This window comes from Anabrus simplex, chromosome 13, assembly GCF_040414725.1.
Source record: "Anabrus simplex isolate iqAnaSimp1 chromosome 13, ASM4041472v1, whole genome shotgun sequence".
NCBI classification, from domain to species: Eukaryota; Metazoa; Arthropoda; class Insecta; order Orthoptera; family Tettigoniidae; genus Anabrus; species Anabrus simplex.
The window spans coordinates 82,041,436-82,068,922 of NC_090277.1; the positions used below are offsets into that span (position 1 = coordinate 82,041,436).

The 27,487-nt window shown below is 39.0% G+C and overlaps 1 long non-coding RNA gene across 1 annotated transcript in view; it reads left to right on the top strand.

The window, feature by feature from the left end:
• Positions 1 to 20,939, top strand: part of LOC137502945 (uncharacterized) — a 51,396-nt gene extending 30,457 nt beyond the window's left edge. The window contains exon 4 of the long non-coding RNA XR_011018939.1: positions 20,571 to 20,939. This is a non-coding gene — a long non-coding RNA (uncharacterized lncRNA). The remainder of the gene's footprint in view (positions 1 to 20,570) is intronic.
• Positions 20,940 to 27,487: the final 6,548 nt, after the last annotated feature.

Here is a 27,487-nt window from a genome sequence, read left to right on the forward strand (position 1 = left end):
TTAAAATGTTCTCTTGTTCCTACATTGTAATGAAGGTACTCAAGACAATTTATCATTGTAAAACAAGTATGGACAACCTTCTTGAAGCAGGGTGTGGCTATAGAATTTTAAACGTGTTCTTAAACTGAAGATATATTTTTGTACCAAAGCAGTCCATAGGCATAGAGTATTTTTATTTACAGTAGATCCTCTGTTAGCTGCAACACAGCGGGGAAAGGTGGTTTCGGATAATGGAAATTTCAGATAATATTTATAATATTATAAGAAATATTTTTTGACGTTGTAGATTAAAGTAAATGAACAATGCTAACAAAGCATTTTAATAAACCCAAACTACTATACATGTTTAAAACAGGCTATGTTCCATAGTGCAAATACTTATACTGTGCATATTGCACTATTTTTTTGAAAAGTCTTCTCCTTTCTTTTGGTTTTTCTTTTCACAACGTTTTCTAGCCGCTGTATCACACCACCGTTTCATGAGTAGGACGTCAGAAGGCTTTGGTTCGTCACATCACAAACTGAGTTGACAACAGAGAAGTGAAGGAGGCACTCAAGGTTGGAGTCCGCGCATTCTGTTACTCATCCCCTTTGTCATAACTTACATGCCGAACAATGGAGCTAATGAAAGAGCCAAAGCAAACTGTATTCACAGTAGAGAAGGGAGGGGGCAGTCAAGGTCAGAGCCCACACTAGTGATGGGATAATCGAATACTTTTAATAATCTAATAGCCTCCATCAAATTATTTATATATTTGAATAAATAATCGAATTAAATGGCGTATGGCTTTCAGTGCCGGGATGTGTCCGAGGACTTCAACTCGCCAGGTGCAGGTCTTTTGATTTGATTCCCGTAGGCGACCTGCGCATTGTGATGAGGATGAAATTATGACGAAGACGACACATACACCCAGTCCCCGTTCAGGGGAATTAACCAGTTATCGTTAAAATTCCCAACCCTGCCGGGAATCGAACTTGGGACCCCTGTGACTAAAGGCCAGTACGCTAACCATTTAGCCATAATAATCGAATAATTTTGAAATATAATTCAGTTGGAATACTTTTAATATTCAAATAACCTCCAAGCGGTTATTTAAATGCTTGAATAAATAATTGAAGAAGCAAATCAATTGAGTTTCAAATATTATTCAGTGTATCGCATAGAATAATCGGATGTGTCATGAATAAATGTTTCGGTTTAAGTGTATCGAATGGATAATCGATTGAAATAAGCCTCTTGCAAAAGATAGCAATATGGCCTTTTTCAAATGTGGGCGCATGATGCATTGTAGCATCTGAATGCATGACTCATTCATATGAGTGGAGCATGAATTCTTATTATTTTCGTAAGGCTTATCAGGGACTGTTCTTCCTACTCACACACTTCCTGTAAGGGAATGGAGATAGGCAATTGTCATTTCCTTGTGATAAATGTTGAGGACAACATTAAGATTACTTTTCATTCAATTATTTTGAAAGCATTCACTATTCAGTTGCCCAAATCATTTGAATGGAAATTCAGATGAATAATCAAAAAAATAATTGAAAGGAAAAATAATCATATAACCAAAAAATAATCTAATGAAAAACAATAATTTAAAAAATGAATTGATCAGATACGCGATTCTTTTGTATTTGATTATTCCATAACTAGTCCACGCATTCCGCTACTCATTCCCTTTATTCACTATTGAAATCACTGTTATATTACAAAATCAGCCCTGTCAATACTTTGAAATTCTTAATTAATTATTATTTATTTCAACACCATGTTTAATGATGAATGAATTAAGTAAGAATTTTTAAGTGTTGACGGGGTTGATTTTGAGATAAAACAGTGATTTTATTAGTGAATAGATTGCTGCTGCTTTTTTTTTTTTTTTTTTTTTTTTTTTTTTTTTTTTTTTTGCGTCGCACCGACACAGATAGGTAGGTCTTATGGCGACGATGGGACAGGAAAGGCCTAGGAGTGCGAAGGAAGCAGCCGTGGCCTTAATTAAGGTACAGCCCCAGCATTTGCCTGGTGTGAAAATGGGAAACCACGGAAAACCATTTTCAGGGCTGCCGACAGTGGGGTTCGAACCTACTATCTCCCGAATACTGGATACTGGCCGCACTTAAGCGACTGCAGCTATCGAGCTCGGTAGTGAATAGATTGAAGTCAGTACGGGCCAATACAAATTAAACTGCAATGGTTAAGTTAACTCATCCCCTTTGTCATAATGTAACTTAACAAACAATGTTCCTTTAATTCATTCTTATCAAAAGTATTAATTTTTATTTTCGGTTGTTTCGGTTAAAATCGTTCCGGATAAGAGAGGTTCTACTGTATTACATTCAACCCCCTAAGAAGTATTGATAAAGTCTTTGGCTAATTTATTTATTTATTTATTTATTAATTTTCTGTCTCATTTAGCTCTCTGGTTAGAATTTATATTATTTTACACATGATATTGCCTCGATCTTATCTTGAGTATTGAGGTTTACAGTTTTCTTTAAGTGGTCAATGTAATTCAGTTTCCTTTTGGGTGTAAATTAATTTTGGCCAACAGAATTGCTAGTTTTGAACTTCAGGTGTAACTTTTACATTTTAGTCCAGCTTGTGCTCACTTTATGATGGAAATGTAGGTTTTTGTTTTGTTTTTTAAATCTGTTCCATCCATCACAAATTGCAAAATTATGAAAGGAGTGACTGGGTGGTGTTGACTCCAATCATAACAGTCCACAGAATATGTCGGGATGAAAGGAAATGCAGTTTGTTGGAACACTTTTCAATACAGATGTACATTCAATTACATTTTACTTAACAGGAAATAGGGGAAGCTCTACTGAACACTTTGATATAAAAAACCTAGAGTCTGAGAAGAAAGCATAAGATTTGGGGTTAAATATGTCTGTCACTATTACTGTTTTCTATAGCTACATTTAGTTCTTCTGCCATGTTGAACTGTTTTGTTGTTTTCTGTTACATCTGAACGGTCTGTTGACATTTCAAATACATTTCAGTGTTCTTTGTGAAGGCGACTGAAATACCCCTACTCGATCTGAGGTAATCAGTCTCCTAGGCAGCTAAATCAACTAGAAGAGTGTTTCGCCTTTAATTAGCCTTCTCTCTCTGGCTGGTGTAAGTCCCTCAAGGCCTCGTGAAAAGTCTGGAACGTGTGTGTGTCACTTTCCAAATAGCTGGGCATAGCCGGTGCTATTACGTAACGAGGGTTGGTCCTGTATGTTCGTGTTGTGACCTACATATTGTAATTTATGTATAATAAGTAGGGCCTGGATACATATGCACTAAAAATTCGAAAAATATGCATGCACATATGCACTGAAAATGTTGAAAATATGCACTAAAAATAAAACAAGATACACAAACCAAACGCATTATTTAATTTTAACTCAGTGTTAAATTGATAAACATGTTTCATTCCTTGCAAAATGATGCTTGGCAGTAGGTTATCAACAGGTTTTCAATGTTTTCAGGGGTCAGTGACTTTCTGTTGTCGGACAGGATTAATTTATACGCTGAAAATTATCGTTCTCTGTCGATGGATGTAACCTGGTAGTACTTGCTCATTGGCACTGACTGCTTGGAACATTCTTCTGGTAAAGACTGCCTGATTTCACTTATGTACTTGCTTATGGATTGAATCTTCTTCAGTCCTGGGTTTGACTCCAACACCACACTGAGTTTCCTTTTAACTTTTTCTACAGTTTCACCACGGACACCATTTAAAGAAATAACAGGTGCTTTGAATTAAGTGAAGGGATTTGTGTAGGGGTGCACCGCGAGTTCCTGGGCCTTTAATCGCCTTCGAAAGTAATGAATAATGCACATAGGTGAAACTGATATATTTATATACAGTTTCAGATTCAAATGCGCACTTTGCTTCACGAAACACACACAGTATGAATATCTTCAATACTTTTAACTACATCTTTCACTTGATTAAAGTTCTCCTGGTCGAACGATACTGCTAATAACCAAGTTCCCCATCTTGTGAGAACAGGTTCCAGCAGAAGAGAAAACTGAGGTAGATGAGTTTTGTACAACTGTACACGAACCGGTGGTTTCAGGAACAGTTTTTTCCCCCACTTGAAATTACTTTGTTGACAGGTGGAAAGAGGGTACTTATATCTTCTGCAATACGATGCAATCCATGGGCCAAACATGTGACATAAATGAGATTTGGAAAAAATACTCGAAGAGACTGACCAGCTTTCAACATATACGAAGCTGCATCTTGACTAAAAGGCGCACTTTTTAACAGTCGCTCACCAATTCACTAGGCGACATACAGAAGTTGTTCAGAAATCTTAGATTATCGATCATACATAAAAGAAATATCTGTATATGCACTAACGTTCAAAATATGCATTAACGTTCGAAATATGCATCTGCATATGCGAATATGCATTTTTTAAAAATCTGGGCCCTAATAATAAATCATCCAAGAATTGCTGATTTTGTATCCTTCTTCTAAATTTATATTGTTTGGTTGTTTCTTAATTTGGATAGCCTCTCGGGTTTTTCTTTTGAGATTCCAGGGAGTAACAGCTAAGATTTTGGTTCTGTCAAATGCAATTTCATGTCTTATTTCACAGGAATGCTTGGCTCCAGCTGAAATACCCATCGCACCAAGAACCAAGACATTTCAGCTGTAGCCAAGAATTCCTACAAAACAAGACACAGAATTCCATATGTCAGAATCAAGATCTTAGCAGCTATTCCCTGGAATCTCAAGAAAAAATCTGAGAGGCTATCAAAATTAAGAAACACCCGAACAATATGAATTTAGAGGAAGGATACAGAATCAGGAATTTTTGTATGCTTATTATACATAGATTACAATATGCAGGTCACAACATGAACCCTCATTACGTAATAGCACCAGCAATCCCCATTTATTTGGCAAGTGACACACACCTTCCAGACTTTCCAGAAGGCCCCGTGGGACTTACATCATCCAGCGAGAGGGAAGGCGAAGCACAATAACCACTCTCGTAGTTGATTTAGCTGCCTGGAGGACTGATTACCATTTTAGTCACGTTGACAGAGAATACTGCAATGTATTCAAAGTGTTACCGAGTTTTTGTGGTAGTTAAGCATGAAAGAAGGTGCTGGGTGGTGAATAGGTCTCAAGCTACTAAAGAGAAATTAAATTTTAAAATTTAACAAGGTTATATTTTCTTTTCAAGATTAGGTAACAACGAATAGAACAGGTACATAGTAGCCGAAATACAACTTGAAATGTACAATTACAGGGATTAAAGAATTTGGGCTTCGAGCCCTGAAAACACAATTCTTGAGCAACTAGCTCAACGTTACGATATACCAATTTCAACAAAAGGGGCAGAAGACCCCACTCAAACCCTGGAGCCCTTGCTCCAAATTACACAGCAAAGCCTCCTCGAGGCATACAACTCTCAATTTTAGAAAAGAGCCACTCGCTCTTAAAGTTAAGCCTCTCCCAGGCCACACCAAACTCAACTTTCAAGTTGTCCTCAAAGGACATATACACAGGGGTAAAATACCCAACCTACTGAGGTCTATTAGGTGAGAAAAGATTAATACATGACCTCTAAAATACAACTTGAGAGGAGGCGAACTTGCACTCCTAATACACTTTGCTTAAGACCTACTTGGCACTAGGCCGTTAATACAAGGGCTAATCCCATACTACGGAGGTGACTTAAAGGCAATTTACATTACATTACGGGAGAATTGGTTGAGAAAAATAAGTTCACCTCAAGACGATGTGAGTGGGAACTCGAGAGGGTTAGCACTCTCTATCCCATAATGTAGCTTTACAAGAGAATAGAAGAAAAGAGTAGTTACATTTTAGGAAAAGGTTACATAGTGGAAAACGCTTCGAACCCGCCGCGAGAGTTAAACTGCCGCCCTAGCAAGAAAAGAAGTTATTAATAGGCCATTACCTGGTGGTAGATCGCTGCCGAGGAAAGAGGCGCTTCCCGCCTCCTGCTATGTACTTAATACACTGAAAGATGGAACAGAAGTGGCCCGGAGATCCCAAAATCAGCAGTTTATATCCTCTCGCGGAAGATTCTAGGCGTTAGGGGAAATAAAACACCCTCCCTCAAAGTTTTTATTGGTTCGGGAAAAGAAACCCCTACATAGAGGAAGAAGAAACACATTATTGGTGGAAAATTAATTAAAGAAATTCGGGATTGGCTAGATCCAAAATAAGGGGAAAAAGAGGGGTATACAGCCAACTTAAACCATGACAGAAAGAAATTTAACAAAGAACAAACTCTTGAAATAAAAATTTCTCCAACAAAATAGTTCTTTGACTCCGCACTAGGTCGCACTATTGTTGATCTTCAGTAGTGTCCTCTAGAAGAGAAAGTTCACACTTCTTACTTCAAGCGAAACAAAAACACATCAAAAGTGACACAGTTCAAAAACTCAAAATTTTCCACGTGGTGACATCTTCTGAGAAAGTAGAGAATTAATAGAATAGATAAAGTTCAACCTTCCTCCAGAAGAGGAGTTTCAACTGGCGCAACTTTTAAATAAACAGAGTAGAGGTGTACCGCCCGGTACAGACCTCCCCCCCCAAAAGTTCCTCCAAGGGGTAACACAGAAGAACATAAGCTTTGTTTCCAAAATAAGGTCCAAGTTTAGACGTTGATATTAAGATTAATTGCGGAAGCATTTATAAGATTTTAGTAATTTGGTTGGTTGCAATTTCAAAATTTTGTTGTTGCCGGTGCAGTAAAGTTTTTCTGTTGTAGTAGTTGAATTTCTGAAGATAAACATTTAATGCTTAAAAGTGAAGAAAAGTTTTGCAATGTTCACCAAATATTGTTGTTAAATTCCCAACTGTAATTATTGCTTATGGTGACTGTCCATGTAGTTGATGTAGATTGAGTCGGATGGCCAGACCGGCCGTTGCAGCTTGCGTCCAACGGAGGCCGCTCGGACCCCTCAAGTACCCTGAGATACCGCTCGCCCGCACTATGAGGGGAGCAGAGGTGTTGAAGTACGCCGCGCCCGCGGTGAACAGATACAGGCTGCGGGCATGTAGCAGGTCGTACGCCGCACATCAGCCTTGGCCGGGGGGAGAGCTCCGGCTCGCCGTGCACATGTCGTCCTCGCTGGAGAGGAGGGGGCCCATCCCCCTCCCCAGTCGCTGTACGGCGCTGCGCGGCTACGGGGGCGCTGAAACATTAAAGCTAGGCGGCAGAATTGTGTTGGACTATCATCTTCTTTGAGGGTACAGGCTTGTAGAGAGAGTGAGGGGCCAGCGGCGTGCAGATATTCATGGTATTCATTAAGCCACTGTGTAGAGTGGAGCAGGAGACGGGAGCGTGGTAATGGCCGTGGCAAAGACAGGATGGCAGTTTAATGGGTCGGGGCAGGTTTCACAAACATGCTTACATCTAAAACCAAAATATTACAGAAGGGGCAGAATGCCTTAAAAGTGAAACTCAAAAAAAAAGAAAAAATATAACCTTCACATCCGTTCAAAATACTATGGAGCAAGTTAACACAGAAATTACACCGGTTTCACCTGGGACAGGTGAACTCTAAATATCCTCTCGGTGGCTGGATTACTTAGCAATAAGGTAACCGGCGTAAGAAAATCGAGAATGATACAAGGCCCATGAAATCTGGGGGCAAGCTTGCCCGCGGGAACAAAATTTTTGACCATAACCTGGTCACCTACCTTCAAAGGGGTGGGTCTCCGTCCACGATCATACCTTTCCCTAACCTTTTCATGAGACACTTTAAGATTGGCTTTAGCCTTCTTCCAAAGATCTTTAATGTTGTCCGGATCTATTGTCTCGGGCAGAATGTCATTCAGAGACCAGAGGTTAGAGAGCGGCGTGTTGGGAACGAACTTAAACATCAAAGAAGCTGGAGTAAATTTGTGAGATTCATGAACCGCCGAATTCAAAGCAAAAGCTATCCAATGCAGGGACGTGTCCCACCTGGAAGGATCTTCATGATGATAGGCAATGAGTGCGGACCTGAGATTACGGTTAACCCGTTCAGCCAGAGATGGTTGAGGGTAATACGCAGATGTAGTTACATGAGAGATGGACAAGTCAAAACAGAATTTACGAAACAGATTAGATGTAAAAGCCTTAGCATTATCAGATACAATATATTGGCACGGACCAAAAGAAGCAAAAATAGAATTTAGGCAAGTAATGGTGGACTGAGCGGTAGCCAGCTTAGTCGGAAATAACCAAGAAAATCTTGTAAAACCATCTACACACACAAAGATGAACTTGTTGGCATTACCCTTTGACTGGGGGAAGGGTCCCACATAATCGATATACAGGCGTTCCATGGGGCGCGACGCTTGATGAGAAGACAAAAGGCCTACTTTAGTGGACATGGTGGGTTTACTGATCAAACAAGATTTACAAGCTTTTACAAGTTCCCGAATTTCACCGTCCATACCTTTCCATATGAACATTTCACGAATCTTTTCACGAGTTTTAAAGATACCAAGATGCCCTCCTAATGGGGACTCATGATAATACTTGAAGATCATAGGCACAAGAACCGCTGGAACGACAACTTTCATCATCTTGTCATGCCTCGAAGGGCAACATAGAACACCATTCCTCAGAACATAAGGGACAACATGTTCCCCAGAAGAAAGGGTTTCCATTATCGGAGCCAGCGTCGGATCTTCACGTTGGTACTTCTCAATATCCCTAAAAAGCATGGGAGCATCTGTTAAGATGGCATTAACATCAGATAGCATGGACTCGGGAGGTGATGAACTGTCTACCGGTTCATGGGTCTCGACGTCGTTAGAAAACATACGGCTGAGTCCATCAGCAACAACATTTTCAGTACCTCTGATATGCCTGACATCGAATTGGAAGGCAGAAATACGGATGGCCCAACGGGCTATACGACCAGTACGACGCGGCCTACCTAAGACCCAGCTTAAGGCTTGATTATCTGTCTCCAGGTCGAATTTGACGTGTTCCAGATAGAGACGGAACTTTTCTAAGGCGAATAAGACTGCCAAACCTTCAAGCTCATATATGGAGTACTTTGCTTCTTGAGCTGACAATGTCCTAGACGCATAGGCGATGGGTCGCCTCCCTAGTTCAGTCTCTTGAAGAAGAACTGCAGCTACTGCTGACGACGATGCGTCGGTTTGGACGATGAATTTCTTCGAGAAATCAGGCATAGCAAGTACAGGGGCATTACAGAGAGCTAATTTCAGATCTTCAAAAGCGGCTTGTTGAGAAGGTCCCCACTCGAATTTGATGCCTTTCCTACGAAGAAGGTTTAAGGGCGCCGCTCTATTAGCAAAGTTAGGAATGAACTTCCTGAAGAAATTCACCATACCAATGAATCTAGCGATACCTTTGATGTCCTTAGGAGGTTTAAAATCACGGATGGCCTGTGTTCTAGAATGATCGACTGCTACACCCTCGGGTGACACAATATGCCCTAGGAATGACATAGAGGGCTTAGCAAAGGCAACCTTGGACAACTTAACAGTTAACCCAGCCTTACGAAGGCGATTCAGAACTTCTCGCAGATGATCTAGATGTTCTTCAAAAGTCTCGGAAAATACGACGACATCATCCAAGTAGTGATATAAGTACTCAAATTTGATGTCGGAGAAGACCCTATCTAGTAGCCTAGTGAGCACAGCTGCCCCCGTGGGGAGCCCGAAAGGCACGCGGTTGTATTCGTATAAATTCCAGTCCGTGGCAAACGCTGTAAGGTGTTTAGACTCTTCGGCAAGGGGAATTTGATTATAGGCCTGATTCAAGTCCAAGATGGTGAAGAACTTGGCCTTGCGAAACCATGAAAAGCAAGAATGAAGGTCGGGAAGGGGCACAGATTGCAACACCACCTTCCGATTGAGAGCCCTGTAATCAATGACAGGCCTGAAGCCTCCTTGGGGTTTCGGGACTAGAAAAATAGGCGAAGAATACGCTGACTTAGAGGGCCTAATAATACCATCCTTCAACATCTGATCGATGATTTCTTTCAGAGCTTTCATTTTAGGAGGAGACAACCTATAAGGTGGAAAGCGAACAGGAATCGAATCCGTGACCTCAATTTTGTATTCAATAAGGTCAGTGACACCAAGAGTATCAGAGAACACCTCGGGAAACGACTGACACAGTTGCCGAATACTATCAGCCTGCTCCTCAGGTAGATGTCTAAGGTCTAACAACCTCTCATCCTGGGTAGGCGAAATAGATGAACATGATGCAGAATTACACTTTAATAGAGGGATTTTACAATTAGAGGCAAATTTGAATGTGCACGACTTACTCTGAAGATCGAGCACCAGACCAGTGTGAGAAATAAAGTCAGCTCCCAATATAATGGGGCAAGACAATTGCTTGGCCACAAACAATTTAACTTTCCATGTAAACTTAAAAACACGAATTTTGACCAGTAAGGAACCTAGAATTTCTAATGGAGATGAATTAGCCGAAACGTATTGAACAGGAGAAGAGACATAGTCAGGGAGTTTACAAACAGATTTCAATTTAGAATACCAATCAGCCGAAATAATGGAACAAACACTGCCTGAATCTAAGAGAGCTGTTATAGGCTCGTTATTTAACTCAATCTTAAGAAAAGGAACAGGTGCGGGGGTATCCGCCGCAATCCTAAGACACTCTTTAGGGCATTCAAAAGATGAATTTGAAGGCTGGTCGATCTCTGCATTTACAACCTGTTTACTAGGGGCTGAGTCTCGGGAAGATGGATTAGTCGGCTCAGCCGACGCCACTAGTCACTTTTTATTATTGGCATAGCTGGAATTTGCACCAGAAGTTGAGCAGGAGGGGGTGCTATTTGAGTTTGGGCAATTCTTGGCGATATGTGAGAAGGCCCCACACTTAAAACAGCCTTGTGATGACCCTGCTCCATTCCTTGTCCCACTTGACTTGATCAGAGGACACTTATTCCGCAGATGGTCAGGCGACCCACAAGCATAACATTTACGGGGATTGACTGGTCGGCGAGGTGGAGGCCGAGTGTTACTAAAGGAAGGCGGGGGTTCTTTCGCGACACGCAAAGAATCGGCGTATCTAACTCCTTCCGCTGAGACGGCCAATGCTTCAAGTTCAGAGAAGGTTTGCGGACACGCCGCGAAACACAAATATGACCTGTAGGATGGCGAAATACCTTCTACAATAGCCTGCACAATCTGATCCTCAGGGAAGTGGAGAGCAAACACCCTAGTATAAAACTTAATATCTTGGATGAAGTCTGCCAGGTTTTCATCCAAGTGCTGTACCCGATAATAGTATTTCTGAATGAGGGAGGACCTGGCCCTAGCCGGGATGAAGTTAGCTAGCAAATGGGCATGGAAATCCTCAATAGAAGATTGCTCGGCAATGGCTCTAACTATTTTGTCAGATAGAACACCAATAGCATAAGGATAGATAATTTGCAAAATTTGACATGGGGAAAGAGAAAACACAAGGGCATGATCCTGAAATTCCACTAGAAACCTTAAAAATGAAATTACGTCACTGGTGGTGTTGACGGAAAACTTAGAGATACCTCTAAGCAACATTGCCAATGGATGAGGCAAGCTGCTGAACCCAGGTGACATGGTCGTTAAAGGTTTCAATGGCAAAGAAGTTAATTCAGAGCGGATGTTACTCAATGACGCACGGCGTTCAGATTCGTTGTTCGATGGGGCAGAGATAGTTTGAGCAGCAACGGTTATCCTATTGACTTCTCCCTGAGGAGGCTCTTCCTCGTTACCTACATTCACCGTGGCGGGTTGATCAGTTTTGGGAGGAACTTCGCCGGTTAGCAATTGAGTGACCTTATTAGACAATTCAGAAATAGTTTCAAGGAGCGTATTAGCTTGCTTCCTCTGAACGTCATTCACCTTTAGAGACAATAGATCATTAACTCTATTTGCAAAGTGATACAGCCTGCCTTGCACACGCTTAATTTGATTAGGAGATGGATCGTTTTCATCAAAAAAGCTGACTACAGATGCTAGCCCAGTAATATTCTCGACAATCGTGGAAAGAGAGTCATCAATTTCTTTCTCTCCCAAATTGGGGATGGAAATGGGCAAATCAAGGGACTCTCTAAGCTTGTTAGTATCTATTGCAACCGTGCCTCCAGATTGAACGTTTCTGATAGTTAACTCATATATCAACTCCTCTTTGCGCAAGTAGTTAAGGAGGAGAACATCGCGAGGGCCGGGCATGATGACAGAACAATTTTGAAAAACTCAAAAATTCCAGCAACTGAGAAAATTGTTAGAGTTCGAATCAAAGCAATGTTTAGCCGTCAAAAGGGGCTAAATTGAGACCCATTCAACCACGCTCTGCTACCACTTGTTACCGAGTTTTTGTGGTAGTTAAGCATGAAAGAAGGTGCTGGGTGGTGAATAGGTCTCAAGCTACTAAAGAGAAATTAAATTTTAAAATTTAACAAGGTTATATTTTCTTTTCAAGATTAGGTAACAACGAATAGAACAGGTACATAGTAGCCGAAATACAACTTGAAATGTACAATTACAGGGATTAAAGAATTTGGGCTTCGAGCCCTGAAAACACAATTCTTGAGCAACTAGCTCAACGTTACGATATACCAATTTCAACAAAAGGGGCAGAAGACCCCACTCAAACCCTGGAGCCCTTGCTCCAAATTACACAGCAAAGCCTCCTCGAGGCATACAACTCTCAATTTTAGAAAAGAGCCACTCGCTCTTAAAGTTAAGCCTCTCCCAGGCCACACCAAACTCAACTTTCAAGTTGTCCTCAAAGGACATATACACAGGGGTAAAATACCCAACCTACTGAGGTCTATTAGGTGAGAAAAGATTAATACATGACCTCTAAAATACAACTTGAGAGGAGGCGAACTTGCACTCCTAATACACTTTGCTTAAGACCTACTTGGCACTAGGCCGTTAATACAAGGGCTAATCCCATACTACGGAGGTGACTTAAAGGCAATTTACATTACATTACGGGAGAATTGGTTGAGAAAAATAAGTTCACCTCAAGACGATGTGAGTGGGAACTCGAGAGGGTTAGCACTCTCTATCCCATAATGTAGCTTTACAAGAGAATAGAAGAAAAGAGTAGTTACATTTTAGGAAAAGGTTACATAGTGGAAAACGCTTCGAACCCGCCGCGAGAGTTAAACTGCCGCCCTAGCAAGAAAAGAAGTTATTAATAGGCCATTACCTGGTGGTAGATCGCTGCCGAGGAAAGAGGCGCTTCCCGCCTCCTGCTATGTACTTAATACACTGAAAGATGGAACAGAAGTGGCCCGGAGATCCCAAAATCAGCAGTTTATATCCTCTCGCGGAAGATTCTAGGCGTTAGGGGAAATAAAACACCCTCCCTCAAAGTTTTTATTGGTTCGGGAAAAGAAACCCCTACATAGAGGAAGAAGAAACACATTATTGGTGGAAAATTAATTAAAGAAATTCGGGATTGGCTAGATCCAAAATAAGGGGAAAAAGAGGGGTATACAGCCAACTTAAACCATGACAGAAAGAAATTTAACAAAGAACAAACTCTTGAAATAAAAATTTCTCCAACAAAATAGTTCTTTGACTCCGCACTAGGTCGCACTATTGTTGATCTTCAGTAGTGTCCTCTAGAAGAGAAAGTTCACACTTCTTACTTCAAGCGAAACAAAAACACATCAAAAGTGACACAGTTCAAAAACTCAAAATTTTCCACGTGGTGACATCTTCTGAGAAAGTAGAGAATTAATAGAATAGATAAAGTTCAACCTTCCTCCAGAAGAGGAGTTTCAACTGGCGCAACTTTTAAATAAACAGAGTAGAGGTGTACCGCCCGGTACACAAAGTATCGGCAAATTGTACGGAAGGTACAGGAAAAAAAAAACCCAAGCTGCTTCAACCCGAAAGAAGAACTAAATATCTCAACAAGCCATAGAAGCTTCACATCTAAGATACATTTTACATGTATTTATTTACATTTAGCTTTATATTATTTACAGTACCATATCATTAGCAAACCTGAGTTAACTTACCATTTTGTACCTTACATCATTTGCTCTGCTCAAAGTGACTGCCACCAACCTCAGTGCAAGCATGACATTGGCGTATATGAGATTCTTCTGCACTTTCAGATAACCCCAGTGTGTTTTGAATCCCATCACAGGTGACTACAGTCATAGCATGACCACTGGGGTCTTACACACAAGTTATTTTAGATATCCCCATACCAAATAATTGAGTGGATTCAGGTTGGTTGACCTCACTGGCTAAGGAATAGGGTCTCCCCTTCCAGCCCAGCGACCAGGAGATGTAACATGCAGATCATTGCAGACACCCTCACTGAAATGAGGTGGGGCACCATCACGCTGCAGCCACATCGTCTCACGAACAGCCAGTCAAGTGTATGTCTTTCCACAACTTAGGAAAAACTCATTGCATGAACCACAAGCAGGTTGTTGATTAGCACAATGAGATAATGACAATCCAGATCTTCACAGCAGAACGTACTTGGTGGTGTGACTTGACCCTAGTGTTTTCCTCATACCACACACACACACTGCTATTCACGCTCTTCCAGGTATTATTACGAGTGAACGAAGTCTTGTCAATTAACAACACGAATTGTAGGGAATCTTGTCAATCATTCTATTGCTGAAGTAACCACCGACACTATTCGACCCTTGGTGCGAAGTCAGTCCAATGCAGTTCATGGACTTGTGGGTGGTAGAGTTGTAATCACTGTCTGTGGGTTTCTTGCCAGGGTCCATTGCACGTGTAACACGACAAATGCTTGTAGTGGTGTTCGCTGCACTACATTCCACCTCCTCCGTCAAAGCTGGGCGTGAGAAGGATCCTCATATTGGTTACAACAAACCTGTCTCCCACATTCACCAATCTACAAAAGTAAACACTCATTGTGATGGATGATGCATATTGGGGAATCGTTCCGTCTACAGCCTTTCAGCTGTGAGGACATTGCTACATACTTTCTCATACACAAGGAGAATGTCTGTGAAAATCTACCATACTATGCCATCGTCGGTATAATTGATTCGTAGCATGTTCCATCGTATGACAATGTAAATACAATAAGATCATACAGACCATACAGTGGTGGTGGTGATTATTGTTTTAAGAGGAAGTACATCTAGGCAACCATCCTCTATTAACTCTAATCAGAGAGAGAATAAAGGGATCCGACACTTGGAAATAAGAAGGTATCGGCCAGAGAAAGACGAGGGCCATGAAGGGCGTGAAAATGAAAGAATGAAAGATTCCTAGGGCTCAACACATACTACCTTTTTTTTTTTTAAACTGTTTATTCACAGCATGCTCCATTACATGACTTCTACTATTTGTTTGAGTAATCATATTACAGATGAAACTTAATTTTCTAATTACATATGATACATTCTTAATATGGTGGCTTTCGTGATATACATATGTAAACAAAATTATAATGTAAACAAAACTATATCCTTTATTCACAGTTGTTGAAATACAATTGAGTTTGGGAAATGTAAGATCTGTTTAAAATATCTTTGGAGTCAGAAAAGAACAAGAGCTGACCAAGGGAGGTCAAGTAGCATAGATGAAAGTGAGGAACCTGGCACATAAGTAAGTGGAACCAATGCCGGGACTCAGCTAAGAGCCCTGTGGTCGCCATCCCATGCTTCCAAGTTAAGATCTCCTGGGGCCACTTTTAGTCGCCTCTTATGAAAATCAGGGGATACCGTGGGTGTTATTTATTTATGACCATACAGTAGGTAACGAAAAATGCAATGTGGATTGCCTCGTCTTCAGGCTAACCCCGATACAGTATCTCCTTAAGCTGCCTTCGCAGACAAGAAGCTCCCAATCTCAAATGATCAGTCCTGTTTAATTTTATACAGTACGAAGACGCCCTTGGGGACAGACATGTAATTTGTTGCCAGGATTGTAGTCACCTGGGTTTTGAAAGGGTGTGGCAGTATCTTGTACATCTTCCATTGAATTGTTAAGAAGGAAGCCACACTTTGCAGTGTGGACTCATTTAAATGTAACTTGAAAGCTTCTCAGTCTGTTGAACACACAAGTTCAGCATAAATAGAACACTATAATATACTTGTAAAAAAACATACTAAGCAGATGTGGCCAACAGCTGGAAACTGCAGGTGATGATGACAGAAACATATTAATAAACAAGGAATAGTGTGATATTTATATTGAACTTGTGTGAAAAGCTTTCAAGTTATTTTTAAGTGCTTGCATTGAAGTTAGTGGCCATCATTACGTTGTGAGGTGCAAAATTATACAATGACTCAGGTTTGTCACTATTAGGCTACTGTAGAATAATAAATGTAAATGTAAAAAAACCTGAAAAATAGCGGCTTGTCAGACCCTATGTTGCCTATCTCAGAATGTTTAGTAGAACATCTCCTATTTTGTGTGTAATTTTTGTATGCTTTTACTGAAAAAACAATCTTATATGTATATCGAGTGTGGTAGCAAAGTGTCATAATCACTGGCTCCTCGCAAAGGCAGGTGTGGTGGTTTGAATCATGGCCAAAGCTTGTAGGATCATTTGAATTTCTGTCACATCATTATCAACTGTAGCAAAGTACAGTAGAATCCCTTTAGTTCGGCCACCTCAGGACTGGACCCTAGGCCAGACTAACCAACAATATGCTATAAATACCAAGTGAAGTACAGTACAGTACATAAATAAAGAACCAACTGTAAGGCAAGGCATATTAATGTGTCTTTACCAAGCATACTCACTCAAAATGAGTTGACATTATCTTCACGATGTCTCCATATGCTATGGAAGTTTCATCCCGATGAGAGATGAAAATTAAATTCAGAAAAACATATGACAAAAATTCATAATTTAATTTGTAAAGTTACACTAACACTTCGTAGAAACATCACAAACTGTTGTAAACAAAAGGAACTCACATTGCAGTATAGTACTGAGTCATAAACTCTGCAGAATTCAAAAATTAAAATAAATCCATTGTCTGTTTTTTGTCAGTTGCTTTTTAAGAAGCAAAATCACACCAATTCTTTATAAACATTACATCAACTGCTGCTGATAGTAAAGCTACACTTCCCTCAGAGTGACTCATTTTCCCCTCTTCATTCAAGGACAGGTGCCGGCCGGACTTGAGGGAATCTACTGTACTGTACATTCCCTGTTAAAACTTCAGGATCAGGATTCAATTTTCAAAGGTTCTGTTAAAGAAAAGCTATTTATTGCTGGACTTTCACCCTAGTTAGTTGGTCTCTTAGGGTAGAAAAACCAAAAGGAAAATCTGAATATAATACATGGGCCTGCCAATTTAAGTTGTGCAAGTAAATGATCAGAAAGTTGTCCATACTTGTCAGAAATGGTTAGTGATGTAGTAGTGTCAACTCTTGGAAGTGCTTGTTGTAAATGGTACAGATAATCTGAACTTGCTTCAGTTTTGGAGAAATTATTATAAAATCTTTAAACTAATAATACTGATGAAACCAATTGCACTAGCAAAAGATGAAATCCCAACAGCAACAAGACATTAGTTTGAAGGATTGCAATTATGGCTAAGCAACTGTCTGTCTAGGTAACCTGGTCACAGGTTCAAGTATACGCGAGAAGACATGCGACGTGGTACATTAATAACTGCTGTACTCACCACATTTTTTAACGCAAGCGTGTAAATGTACACACACTATAGCACGTGAAGTTCCACGCCTGTTGCACTTGGTCATTCAAATCAGCAACAATATTAATGTTGGTATTGGATGACTGTGGATTTGTCATCCCACAATGTCCCATACATGCTCAGTGGACAAAAGCTCTCTCTGGTGATCTGGCAGACCAAGGCAACATCGACACACTATAGAGCACGTTGGGTGATGGCAGCAGTATGATGACGAGCATTATCCTGGCGGAAAACATCCCCTTGAATACTGCGAATGAATGACAGCACAACCAGGTCAGTCATCAGTCTGACATACAAATCCCCTCTAAAGGTTCTTGGGATAATGACAAGACTGCTTCTGCTGTCAAAGGAAATTGCTCCTTGGACCATAACTCCTGGTGTAGGTCCAGTGTGTTGACACTGCAGACAGCTTGGTTACAAGCGTTCACCTGGCCTCCTCTTTACTAAACTGTGGCCCTCGCTGGCACCAAGATAGAAACAGCTCTCATGTGAGAACTCGATAGACCTCCACTCCGCCTGGCTTGACACCACTGAAGTCGCAGGTGGCAGTGATTCGGACTTAGTGGCATGAATGCTACTGGACATCTGGCTCAGAGTTGTCTCTCAAGAAGTAGATTTGCGACAGTTCTTGTGACACTCCGATGTCGACTGAAGCTGTAATGGCTGTTGCAGATGCAGTGAGTAGGACTGTCTTCCCTCTCTGTAGTGACCTCACTCTTCTTGAGAAAGTGACCATTGTTGCACTGTGGATGCTTTCTGTAGTATCATAGAAAGAACATCCACCTTCTTGTAGCCTTAGCCTTGTAAGCTGCCTTCTTTGTCTCTTTAAAGGCATGTTTGACTTGCACCTACCTCATAACGTCAACATTGGATGTACAAAGTGTACAGCACGAGTTTAAAGGAAACTTGCTTTGCCACTGGCACCACCCTTCCTCAACTAGTGTGCAAATTTGAATAGGCATCATCTTTCAGATGTGCAAGCACGCCTCCCAAATTTTGTGTGTCTAGCACAACTCTTTGCAGGTGTTGGGATTTCTTTTTCTGCCAGTGTACTAGTCTTTGTACGTCCCAAGAAGCGTGATTTAATAGTGCAGCAAGTCTCTTACGACTGATAATAGTTGAAGGGATGTTAAACACAATATAGAGTCTCTCTTATAAACCCAGACCTAACGCACGGTGTTTGTACTCTGCGCTACGGCCACGCTGCTGTAAGCGTGTATACAATCTTTTATGAAATCTTACCTTACAAAAGATGCTGGAACTGTCTTCCTTCCTGGATTAAACAATCATTCTGGCTGGTGCGAGCGAGTTCTTCCCCTGTAAAGTTTCCTCTCAGTTCCTCCAATGTGCGAGGATTTTTTCGATACACTTTTTCTTTCAGTTTACCCCACAAAACAATAAGTTGTATTGAAAAGTTGGATCTTGTACAATTTAAGATATGTTGTTGATTAAAATTACAATATCATTTATTAAATGGTACCGGTTTCAACTTCCATGGACATCATCATCAGCCAAATAGGGTCATACACAACGATACACATTAAAGTTAAAACACATAAAATTGACCCTCATAATTAAAATCATCTATAACAAGTTAAAATATAAAGCATATTGATGCTAAATGCCCAGGTTTGAATATATAATTAGTACAAGATTGACAACTTGTTAGTAACTAATGAAATAAAAAACTAAAGTTCGTAAACTTCATAGAAATAAGTTCAGAGTCATTAACAGTTTTAAAATTTGTTAAATTTGGCTGCTTTGTACGGCATTGGCATCAACGTATGTGGAGAAATATATGCTAGGTGTGATGCAATAATGTTAAATACGTTGACCTGGTCATTTAGCATAAATGTGCTTTATATTTTAACTTGTTATAGATAATTTTAATTTTGAGGATCAATTTTATGTGTTTTAACTTTAATGTGTATCGTTGTGTATGACCCTATTTGGCTGATGATGATGTCCATGGATGTTGAAACCAGTACCATTTAATAAATGATGATGTAATTTTAATCAACAACATATCTTGTATTGAAAAGGTGGATCTTGTACAATCTAACTTGTTTTGTAATCTCTGTTCAATACAGGCCAAATATGAAATTCTTGACTTTAAAAGTTTACCCCACATGTAAAAATCACACACTGTTAGATCTGGAGAACAAGGGGGAAATAGACCAGCACTGATCGCTCTGTCTGTAAATGCTTCCGAAATTGTAAGAAGGCAACTGCACAGCAAACACCGATCTTCCTAAACTTCATAAACACCATTAGGATTTTCTGTACATAGATAGCAAGAGTTATGACTGTTCACGTGACCATTAAGATGAAACCAGAACTTTTACATTTGAAAATACGGTGTTGCAGTGATAACTGTCTCGCCGTGTTAACAGCCGGGATTCAGACTGGCATTTGCTTGCACCTCCCATACTGCAGCTGCCCTAGCCTAGAGTACAAACACTGTGGATTCAGTCTGGGTTTATAAGAAAGACCCTGTATTGTGCCAACAAAATTAGGGTGGTTGATAAATATCTACTGTATTTTGTCGCTAGTAGGTAATTGTTTGCATTATGTTTACATACACACTTCCAATTGTTGACAGTACTGCTGTGTTTAATGTTTTAAAATGGCAACAGGTTATCGTTGCACCTGCGGATAACCCTGTGTGAAATGTTCTAATGCATAAGAAAACCCTATTGGCCACAATCTCTAAGGTTCAATGTAGTAAGTGTCTTCTCAAAGAATTCTGATATCACACAGCGCTTTTTTTTGCAGGTGCTTCGATGATTTGTATTAAGTACTGCTATTGCACAAGCGGGGGAGTAAAAAAATGCTCCCCTCTTGTGCAATAGTAGTACTGTATTATGTGTACCTACTAATATTAATTTTTCTGTATATTTTTTTTCTTGAACAGGAAAGTTCGTGATTCATAAAAGTTTCAACGCTGAACCTGGACACTTGAAATGAGGTGTTGGACTTAGGGTATATTTTTAAGCCGTTTTTCTGCTCAAAATGTGAAATTTTCAACAAATTTACCAATATTTTAAGGTTTTTTTCTTTTTAAGCTTTATTTTTTCATTTATTTATGAAAATTTTATAAAACTAAGTCCAATTTTCTGTATTTTTGTTGTAAAGTATTTGTAGAATTTTTATTTTTAATTCAATTATGAAAAAATAAATGGAAAGAAAAAGAGAAACAAACAAAGTCCAAACTTTTGTAATTTTGGTTTGATTAAAATGGAAAAGTGAAGTGTTTGTGTATATTTACTAAATGCAAAGGAAAATTCAAGGAATATATGTATTAACAAGTCCTTTTTGTTATTTTCATCCTTTATTACACAAGTCTCTCAACATTACATTATAAGCAAGCATACCTTCAAATATGTCACATTATCCTCTTAATCTCTAGTCATAAAACAAATGTTACTTTAAATATAAAAAACCTGGCACATTATTCAGCAATTAATAGGAAGCTGTTCTCAACTTTAAATTAACAGGCCACAATATTAAACAGAACTAATACCAGACAAATGCCCTATTTGCAACACCAGCATTAGAAAATATAAACACTTCCATAAACCTGTATATGGAAAGTACTGGGATGCTATAAATTTGGATCACTTTTCAAATTTCAGAATTATTAATTTTTCTAAATTGCAAACTTGGTATAAAATGCCAAATATGTAATTGATCAGTTTTCAATTATAACTATATAGCACCATATTTGTACATATGAGTACCTAGAAGAATGTCTTTTAAACATGGCTTACATATATGAAGGAATTTCCTACTAACTTAAATAGGAATGTAATTATGTTTGTCTTAATTGCAATAAGGTAACCAACTCAAAATCCGAAGTTCAGACAGCCATTTGACACATTTTAGAATATATGAGCCATAAAAAACAATATTTTATAACTTTTTTGTCCATAAGAACTATTTACATATAAATGGCTGATGCAACCCCACATGACTAATTCAATTACAGTTAATTTTAGATGAATTTCCTTAACTGAAAGTATTAGTGAATTTCTTCAAATTATTTTATTTCAATAAAAAATGAAGTTACACTAAATTTTATTAGATAAGTCACTTTGAAAAATTATTTTAATTTCTTTTCCATGTTGCAGTTGAAGAAACCAGTTTTTCTTTAAAAGTTATTCAGAAAATTTAAAGAAATTTTAAATAGTCCATTACAGAAAGTTCCACAGTATACTTGAATTTAATTATATTCAATTAAAATTTAGACTTTCTTCACCTTGCTATTTTTACCAATGTACTTCATTACATGATTAGAAAGTTTTATATGCATTTCCTTCATTGAAATACAAATATTAGTAACATCCAACTTGAAATGTTTCACTTCAATAAGAAATAGTTCCTGTGCAGAATTCAAAATTAAGCCACTAGGCGTTTTCTGATCTTGGTTGCTGAAACTTGTTAACTGCCACAGCAATTCTCCATCTCCAAGGAATACAGGAAAATACAGCTCTCACCAAACTGCAAACAAAAAAGAAAATATTTTTACAACTTTGCTTTAAATGACAAAATTAGATTAATCCCTTAAACTGTAATATTTATAGTATTACTTTGTATACAGGATGTATCAATAGCACATACTGAAACAGCTCTAAGTATGCAATACACAAAGCAAAAATGTCTTAGTAAACATGGATCTGCAAAAAAGCTACAAGATAATTTAAAATTTGTAGTTAACAGCAACCTCTGACAAGTATGTAAACATCCTAATTAGAAAAAGGAACCAATACAACATTAAGAGTTACATACTTTAGTAGAAGTGCAGTCATTTTTAATGAACAAGTAAACAGTCTTAGTATGTTACAAGGACTGTACAGTTTACTTTTAAAGGAAGTATTGACTTCTTGTTCATTAAAAACTGCACTGTAAGTAACTTCTTAGCATTGTATTGGTACCATTTTCTAACTAAGATGACATTTGTACACAAGTCGGTAATGGCTGGTAAACACAAATTCCAAATTATCTCACAAGCAGCTCATTTGTGGACCTGTTTACAAAGACTTTTTTGCTTCTAATATACTTTAAGCCATTTCAATTTGCACTTATACACCCAGTATAATAATTATTCAGTATACAACCAAACAATTACACCAATTAAAAACAAACCTATCAAGATTCATTTAGACAAGTGGTACTTGCAGTGAGATCCATCAACAGAATTGATGACATTCAGGGTCCAGATTGACAAACTTAAGTGCCAAAAATATGAAGGAATAATATTTATTTACCAAAAACTAAATAAGTATTCACTACATTACCCTTTACCCTTATTAAATGTGTTTACTCCATTACAATAATACAAAACAAGTTGTCCATGCATTTATAGTTGCACAGCTGTCACCTTGCATTAGGGTGATAATGGGTTAAAAGCACTAATACCAGCAGCCCTTATGTTTTTCCATGGTTCCACACCAGGCAAAACAGGGGCTGTACCTTAAGCCCACAGCTACTTCCTTCCCCCTCCTAACCCTTTCCTATACAAGTCACCACAAATTTTATCAGTCAGCAAGACATAAAGCAAGTTTTAAAAAACAAAACCCCCAAGAGAAAAATACTTCAGTCCTTTCTGAACACATTTAAGACTGAGCAGGTGAAATTAGATCTTACACTATACTGAGCATTTTAGTGCATTTTTATACAAAAAAAACCCTTAGTCACAAACCTATTTTTGATTCAGCAACATTAGAGCTACACATGCATACATTGATTTTCAAAATAGGAACAAAACCAGTAACTTCTAAATACATTTTTTTAATTTCCTACTTCCAATTTGTAATTTTTAAAATGCACACACAATGATACATTTTTGAAACACAACATACCTACTAATCATTGAGAGCTGAAAATAATTCAGTACATTAATTGTGGAAATTGGCTCTAGTCATCAGACTATGTGACTTTGAACCTGCCTCTGTAGTACCAATTTAGTATCACAATAGAATTAGGTTCCAACCATGTGCTGCTACCTGGTGTTCCTTTAATGAACTAGGAGCACTAGATCTCAACGCCGTACATTGGTCGTCCTTCGCAGAGCATTACAATCAATGTACGGCACTTGTCTTCAAAGTACTACATTCAGTTCTTATAAACCAAGCATATAATTATAAATATTAAGATGATATTCAGTCCACTGTTCTGGATACCACAAGTTCATCATAACCCACATTGCTGAATGGTAAATATCTTATCTGTTGCCCCTTTCACTTCACATATTTCTCATAAAGGTACTGACCATCTGTAGAAAAAAATATCCTCACCAAAATTGTGAAGTAATTTTCCTTCAATGGGTAGCTTTAGGTGACTATCATTGTCATTCTAACACAGATTCTCACGCTGGGTATTCCGTCCCGCACGTGCCCAGCATTGTAAGTGGACAGACTAGAAGGCAACAAACATGCTATCCAACCAGTGACATGGCTAAATCATAGGCCATGAAGGTTGGGCAAATTTCTCCCAGTCACTGCAGCAATACCAGAGTTTGAAATGGAGGCAGAAAAGTGAAAGAAATAGGGCAGAAATCCACTTTCAATTTACTTTGTAAGAAGTAGGTCATTTATGTCCATTGCAATTTATGTATTTTGATCGTAGAATATGTGCCGTAACATACACTGAACAAACGAATGCTAACACCACCAGAAACCTGGTCAGCATAATGCCATTCTGTCTAGTATAGTCAAAAATGAGGGAATGGTGCAAGAGTAACCCAAAGAACATCCAAATTGGAAGACCAAAAGACAAGTTTAAATTGTCTAGGTTTTGCCAATGACCTTGCTCTCTTGTCCAACAATATTCAGGAAACTAGGCAAGTATATCACTACAGGAAATAGCACAGAAAATCAATCTTGGAATATCTTTTGAAAAGACAGTAATCATGTTTTCTGACCCACCACTCAAACAAAATTGCCATAGGAAACCAAGAAATCAAAATTGTAGATAAATGTAAATATCTGGGAGAAATAACATAACCTCAATGAAAAGCCAGCATGGCATAACAGAATAAATAAACTTATCAGAGCACAATATGACACCAAGAATACCTACAACAAAAAGGGCCTGTCAATAGCAACAAAATTAAAACATTACAAAACACTCAACCAGAAATTACACACACAAGCAAAACCATCTTCAAAACAACTAACACTGCATAAATAGACAAAATATTCAACTTCAACATCAAAGAATAAACATCAAAAGTAATGATAAAGTATGCAAGGTAAGAATCAGGAAAGGAGTAAGACAGGGGTGTTCCTTATCACCATTTCTATTTAATCTGTACATTAAAGAGGCCATGAAAATTTTTAAATCCAAAACACCTGGCATTATAATAAATGGAACAACTGTACACTGTATTAGATTTGCCAACGTTATTGCACTTCTGGCTGACAATGAGAACATGCAGATCATGCTCAACAAATTAACATCCATCTTAAAAGATTTCCAACTTAACATTCATGTAAATAAAACTAATGTTATGGTTGTAAGCAAATCTAAAATGAAGCCAGAGGAACAGCTCAGAATTGGAAATATTTAATAAAACAGATGCACTGCGGAAATAAAAAGAAGGATCTCCCTGTGTAAGAAAGTCTTTGAGGAGAAGCAGCAGCTCTTAACTAATACATCCTTAAATACTGAACAAAAGAAATTATTTATCAGAACATTCATTTTGAGTGTGCTGCTATACAGCTGTGAAGGATGGACTCTCTTGAAGGAGGATGTGAAACTACTAGAGGCAGTGGAAATGTGGCTATGGAGGAAGATGACAAGAACTAGCTGGATTGAGAAGAAAACTAATGAAGCAGTGCTTAGAGAAATAAATATCCAGAGACATTTAATAACAATAAAAAGGAGAAAAGCATCAGTTTTCGGTCACATTCTCCGGCATAACTTCATAAAGAACATATTCAAAGGCAAGGTGATGGGAAAGAAAGGCAGAGGGAAACCACAGAAGATCATTGAAGAGGTAGTTGAGATGATGGGATGCCAAGGTTATGGAGAGATGAAAAGGATCGCAGAGAGAAGAGATCAATGCTTGCAGCAACAAGGCAAAGCCTTTAGATGATGATGATTATGATTCAAGATAGAGAGAAGAATCATTAGAACATGCATCAACAAATCATACCAAAAAGATGGACACAGGACAGTAGCTTCTAATGAAACAGTCTACAAGGAAATAGAACTAGTAATAAACACAATCAGAAAGGAACACATTTCATTTTTTGGACATCTAATCAGGACACCAGAGAACAGGATCATCAGAATAGAAAAATTATGGAATAGTAAGTACAACAATAAGTGGATTACAGAAAGGAAGGAAGATATGAACTACAAATTACAGTGGAAGACCTAATAAACAACCAACAAAATCAAGGAACTCGCAGAAAGAAACCAAACTGCAAATCAGAATCAACAGAGTAGGAAGGGTGATTTCCAATGAAGAAGGACAAGATCAGAGAGAATGAAGAAGTACTGGGCTGATAGGAAACTGAAAAATTCTTCATATAAAGTTGGATAGAGTGGTCCAATGAACACCATAAAATGTACAAAAATAGTCAAAAATGTCTCAAAACCATATGATGACAGTCTGAAATTTGTTTCCTGATTACAAACTATACTCTCCAAATAATCACTAATGAGCTGGCACAGCTCATCAAGATGCCTATCATAATCATTACAATTCCATTCTGAATCCCATAGTGTGGGTATGGACTTCTGAGGTTTAGGTTAGAAGCAGCAAAATACTACATAACCTACACTCACATCCCCATCCAAAGACTGAGATAAATGCTCCAGGCAGACTCAGACCCTCCAGGTGGAGGGCATGAGACCCCATTCATAGGAGAGGTGGAAGAACACCTCTTAAGGGTGCTCTTTCGCACTGTGGATTCTTATTTAGACAGGCTGGGAGGTGATTTCCCAGCCCTGGTCGACAAAGACTCCACCTGCTTAAGCGCAGCTGTTGCCGACCTCGTGAGGGAAGGAGTTTTCTTCCCCTGCTGTGCTGGCATAGGTTTGTTAGCCTGCACAGGCTTGTTTGTGGTTGAAGGCTGGGATGAACCCACCTTCGAGCTCTTTGCGGCGTTGCTACAGGAGCAACTGCCACCTTGGATGCAGCAACATTCTGGGAAGGTGTTCCAGTTGTAAATGACGAACCTGGGAGACTGTGCTATCATGCTGAAGTCTAGTGTCTTGGCCAGTGCATTCAGAGAATTAAACTTACAGCACACTTCCTGGTAGGAAAGACCATCCAGGGTCTTAATCTCCTGGATCTTCTCACTCACATATACTGGCCAGTTCAGATCTCTAAGAGATAGAAGACCAGGACAGTTAGCTCACCTATATGGAGTTGTGCACTCTTCCACGCCATGAGCTTCTCTTCCACACGTATCGCACACAGATGGTTTCGAACGAGATACCATGTGTCCAAATCTCTGGCACTTATCGCATCGCATAGGAGGCAGAATGTACGGCCTCACATCACAACAATAAGTTGTTACCTTGACTTTCTCTGGCAACACTGACAATTTGAAGGAGACTGCATCCATGGCAACGTCTGCACCGTTGACTGTGCGTGATGCACCGGACGTGTCTTCCATCAATTCGTCAATGTTCAGAATGAGATCACAGTATAAAATAACTCCACAAACCAGATTCAAGGTTTTGTGCTCTTCCACTTTGACAGGGATTTCACCAAAGTGGTCCCACTTAAGCAACTGATCTGCTTGGAGGGCAGTGCTCGTCTTCAGCAGCAAACCACCATTGTGCATTTTCTTAAGATCCTCAAGTTCACTGTAT